The following is a 6,000-nucleotide window of genomic DNA, read 5'->3' as shown; positions in this document are numbered from 1 at the left end:
TGTCCTGGACAGTCTTTATTCCAGAGACTATGCTTACAGCTCAAGCTATAAAGAAGACCTTACTTTTTCTTCCATCTTTTCATACACACTGGGGTTCGAAAATTGCAAAATTATCTCTTTCATTTGGACTTTTTTAATGGATATTTTAGCCATCTTAAGAAACTAAGGGATTTCCACTCAATTCCTGCAAAAAAGAAGAAATACACTAATTTGTTTTGAAGAGCGAGAGTGATTGAATATGTTGTAAAACGTGAGCCCAGTGAGTGATCTGATTGGGCTCGCAAAATTTGTAAAGTTAGGAACTTCAAAATATATTGATATGCATTACCTAACTGAGAAATGTTAATGCAGCTGTCTCATACTGAGACTGTTCTGTTAATATTTTATTTACAGTTTTAACATTTTGGGAGCTTACGTTGCCATATTTGGTTGATGTTTAAGGTTTATAAGGATTGATGTAATTTCCAGCACGCAGACAGACAGGACTTGAGGAAAAATGAAATAACCAAGTTTAAAGAAAACAAGAGAGACATTTTGATGTATCAGGACAGAGGTCTTGTTCCTAATTCATCATCTTCCTTTCTTTGGACAGTCTTTCTTGACCCCTGCTGTTTTCTTACTGGCACACTTTCTCTCCAGCTCCTCTCTCAACTGTTAGGCCTAAATGTCTACCAGCACCCGCTACACAACATTTGTTTCTGAAGCAACTAACTCTTAGCTGAATGATCAAATCCAGTACCAACAAGGCAAACATTGAACTCTCAGAATATTCTAGTTGAACCTGAGGAGGTTTCTACTGCAGCTTAAACAGAAGCCAGTAAAGCTTTTATGTCACATACAAGGTCATGTGCCTTACAATTTGCAGAAGCATGTGTAGCATTCAATAGATGGTAAGATACACAACATTGCATACATCTTTCCTTATTTAACAGTAGTTACTCTCTTGAATAATGGCGAAAATGAAAGCAAGCCATTTCATTACTAGAATTTTTTATTACCCAGAAAATGAAATTACCTGATGTTTTAATGCACTGATGCACTCTAAGGCTTGTAAATATACAGTACCCAATATGAGAGGTTTGTGTTTACAACGCACATAATACAGAAGGAAATAACTAAAATTGTATAAAAAATCAGAATACACATTGTTTATATTTTGCATGTAGTCCATAGTGTATTTTGTGGATTTGTGGATTTGACATTGCATAACTGCAATGCTAGTCATCTTATCAAGCAGACAGATGCAAAAAAGACATCTTGTGTTAGAGGTTTTCCCTGTTTGAAGAACTTTTAAATGAAGAAAGCAGTGGATGACAGCCAATGGACCTGCAGCCTTGGTGCTTATAGGCCTGGTTTGTTGTCTGGATATGTCAGTGTACTACAGGTCTGTGCTGACATCTGTCCCCAGGAGACACATCTATCATTGTGCCACCATTTTGTCAATATATTATCACACCAGTCTTCATGGCCTTATAGAGTTAAAGTAATGAATCTGTTGTAGGTCATAAGGGGAAAAAAAAACATTTTCTCCTTGTTTGAAAAGTGTATCCTTCGACATATGGTCCTTGTTTGGCCTCAAAACCTCATCTCATGCACGACCCCTGCCCCCTTTCAGGCTAACATGATTTTGGTTACCATGTTCAGAATTAGGTTCGAGCCAAAGACCTCAAGGTGAAAGGCCAGCGCAACGGAGCAGCAAATTAATGCAATGCGTCAAATCTGGCATGTCACCCCATTAAACTTCATTCTTTTGTGAAGTATTCCATTTTCATTGCTCCCACTAGTGAAGTTCTTCTATTTCTGTCTCAGTTTTCTGGTCTGTTTGAATCCCGTGCTTCTTTTACATTTTGTAGCATATCCCTCTTTTCACTGGACACCAAAGACCATCGCCCTTTTCCCTTCCTCCTTTGCGCCCTTGTTTAAAGACATTTCAGTTCAGCTGTCACGAATTATGTTCGCCTGCCCAGCTGTCAAAACAGGGGGTGTCTCTTTCATTCCAGCTCACATACTACCAAAGGGAAGGGGGCTTTAATGCTTATGTTTGGACACAAGCAATTATCTCTAATTATTGTTTTTCTTTTCAGTTTCCCCGTCCTGATGGAGGTCCAGCAGACGAACATGCAATAATCCGCCCCAGTCGGCTGATCTCAGTGGGTTTTGCTGGATAGGCTGAGCGAGACACTACATGGCTTTCATCTCAATGTGAGTTTAGAGTTGATTCAAACTCATCGCGATGGAAGAATTAACCCCAGAGCCCCAGCTTTCAATGGGCCCAGCTAAGAGATTATACGTGTTGATGGCAGGCTTTTATTTGCAAAGTACTTTCAAAGAAACTTCAGCTGTTAATTCAGGGCACTGTATCTGCGGTCCTTTATCTTATACCAGTCCTTCCTTCTCTGCAGAAAACATTAAGGATGATACCTCTTTATTGTCACAGATTCTTTATAAGCCAGAGCACAGCTATTCACAGCTTACTGGTAAAAAAAAAAAATAATTTCTGTAATGGAATTACAGTCTCACTCTTTGTCTATGTCAGATCTGTTTTACTGTCCCATTACATAAATTAAGTATAGATAACACTTTATTAAGCACATCTTTAGACTCTATATGCCTTATACATGTCATATGTTTATACATCATCTGCTGAAGTTTTATATTACATAGGAAAAGACTGATTAAAAACAATCTAACTGATGAGTGTATATACTGAATACAGTCTGCTAGTTCATCGTTATTGATTTTAATAATGTTGGAATACATCCTTGGTGGTCTAGTCAAAAAAATGTCGAAAGCCTGTAACAACTGCTTTTCCACAGAGTAGTTCAAGATGTTGTTTGGAAACTTAAAAACATTTTGGCTGAACAAAAGCCATGGTATCAGACATTTATTAAGTCTAACATTTGATAATTTTTACTTTGTTGCTAAAGGACAAAACAAAAGTGCTCTCGAAAAAGGAAAACCTTAGAGATGAAAGAGATCCACTGAAAACTGAACTTACTGTTATTCATTTTTAAAATCTTACAAAACAGTGTCTTCATATTAAGGACAACAGTAATAATGATGATGATACTAATAATAACAGCTGTAATAAAAAGTCGACTAGAAACGTTTTGAACTTTTATGCATATTATTTTTCCCATCTAAACTGTGTGTAATACTACATGAAATCCACAATGCATTTAAAACAAAGGCAAAAAAATACATTTTAACACCCAACACAACCCACCTAAACTTCTAGGCCAGCTGTAGCTACAGCATATAAAATTTTCAAGTCTGATTTATTTAAACAATAACAAGTATCTGTAATGACTTAGATTTCATGGTTGAACCATTCACTCAACATGGCAAAATTAGAAATGTTTGTTTAAGTCGCGTGACAGCAGGAATTGCGATCTGCAGGAATTAACACTCTGTCTCTTTTCAGCAAGAAGTTAGTATTTAGTTCAGTTTTATTGGAATAGAAACTTCGTCAGTCTGTGTTCAGTGCCCCAGCTACAACATGAAAATAAAAGATCAATTCATTTTAACACATAATGTGCCTGAAACCCCCAAAGGAAATGAAACAAGAACCTTTGTTCTTTCAATGTAATGTCCGTGACTACAATCAATGCTGTAAGAAAACAAAACTGAAAGTCTAAAACAATGCAGCACTGTAAAGACTCCCATTAAAGCTAATGGGAGTTTGTTTCATTGCAAAACAAGATCTTTCTAATGGTTGTTGCATAAATGACATGGAAGCTTCATGTCTAAGAAAAAAAAAAGCACTGTGTTTTACTGAGTACAACTATTCCCTGTAAGTTTGAAGTATTATGATAATAAAAAAGGGGATACATGATAAATACTTGAATCAGTTGTACCTTTAAAAAAATTGAATTAGCTTGATAGACTTATTCTAGATTTTCCTGGAAGAAATGAAAATAAATGTAAAAAATACAGTACATGTGTTTTGCCATTTGTTTATTTTTTTTGATTTGTCCTTCTTTCATGTCATTTGGAAATCATCCTGTAAACACTAACATTTATTTTTTTGACATGCACTCTTCAGCCATTTCTTTCAAGGCGAAGACTTTGAAGCTTAAAAGGGAACGTCGACTTCAGAGTTTTGAGCTAAGAAAATGAACAAATTTGCTGAAGTGTAATCCATATCAACTATTTATACTTTTGGCTATGGAATCATATTTCAGTGCAAACATATGACCACATTGTTAAAAAGGTGTATAAATAAATGAGTGAAAATAATATAGAGAGGAGACCTGCTTTGAGGTATTGTTGTGCCCTTTTGTCCTTTATTTTAAAACCTACTCTTCTCATACATATCAGATGTTCTGTGCTCTTGGTGTTGACCTCCATTGGCCTAGGTGACCTAAGAAAACCTCCTCTTTGTCCACTTTGGGTCTCTGACCTCTTAACTACACGTTGTACAAAGGTGAGACCTCAAGGTCTTGGGTTGTGGGCTCTTGCCTCTTTTGTCTGACTCTGTCGGAGAACATTAAACTGTATCTCCTTTGTGTAACACCATCTCAGTGTGTAATCCCTCTTTCCACACCAATGTGTGATGAGATTAACTTGTAAACGCTGGTCGGTCTGACTGTCTGTGCAGTTAGTGCATCCAACAAATCTCCACCCCCTCTCTATCCTTCTGCCTAGCCAGGTCTTTGGGGTTATCTAGAAAAGTGGGCCAATATGTCACTCAGTGTCACAATTTACTCACTGATGTATTAAGGCTTATGTACCTGACTAATTGTATATTCTGCTTTGGAACATGTTTGTGATATGGACCACTTCCATGGAACTCTGCTAACAGTGGTGGCTGACACTGATAATTCAAGGAGGAGAATATAATAACATGCTCATCCCAAGCCTTTTAAATCTTTTGTTATTCAGAACCAGTATGAGAGTAGTAAGGATGAAAGAGGCATCAGAGTCAACTTTTATTTTCTACCACTGTATCCTTCAATAAATCAATTGCCAGGCATATTTGCCTGTGAACATTTTAAATCCCAGAGGAATATTAACATCAAATAAAATACACACAAAGGTTTTAATCACCATATACATAACCATTTTTGGGGAAGCTGGGGTTGGAACAAACTACACAAAAAAACAAAGAATGGTAAAAATTACATGTTCCAGACATGTTTCTAACAGTGTATGTTCTTGAAGTGTTTTTCTAGAACATGGTTTAGGGCTTTTGTGTTTCTTATTATTTTTAATTGTTAAACTCATATGATGTGATAAACTCCTCAAGGGAGAACTAAACATTGGCCACAACAAAAGATGCACTTTATTTGGTTTTGTGTGACTTTGAAATTATTTTTAAATATTTCATTTTATGATGTGTGTCGAAATAAATTTCTTGCTCTATTTATGCATGTTTTTTTTCTGAAACATGAATTATCCTGATATAGTATTTTGGTGCCATTTTGAATAAATGATTATTCATGACTAACCTGGTGAAAATCAAGAAAGGATATAATATACAGAAAAAAATATGATATACCCTGCTTACCAAGATAACAAAGCTTTCATGCTATCAATCTGTTGGAGGCTGGGCTAAGTCACCTCAGTGGAACTAAATCCTTTTTGACAATACAACAGGGTTTTGTTTAGACCTCTATGAGTGTGGTGAATACATGAAAATTGTTACACTAACCGTTTTGGACAATAACCAATCAATGGGCAGGTCTAGGTGTGATGGTCTAGGCAGAAGTGTCTAGTCACTACAGAATTAAACTTGTACCGTTTCTTGATCACCTGATTGCATGGTGCTACATTGATCAAATCCTGGGACCTCACTAGCTGCCTGCGTAACAATGGCTTTCTTGCGAGATCAGAATGTAAGAACTCTACCTTCTAACTCTAACTTCAGATCCCATCTGAAGTTTTGTGGGATGAGCTGGGATGAAGAATGGCATTGAATGATTTTCCAAGGCTCTTTTAGTGGAATAGGACAGAATCCTACAACACAGAGCCTACAACCTGGAGCGAAGTATGCACCAC

This window comes from Atractosteus spatula, chromosome 3 (genome assembly GCF_055471065.1).
Source record: "Atractosteus spatula isolate fAtrSpa1 chromosome 3, fAtrSpa1.hap1, whole genome shotgun sequence".
Taxonomy (NCBI): Eukaryota; Metazoa; Chordata; class Actinopteri; order Semionotiformes; family Lepisosteidae; genus Atractosteus; species Atractosteus spatula.
This window is presented reverse-complemented; position numbering follows the sequence as displayed.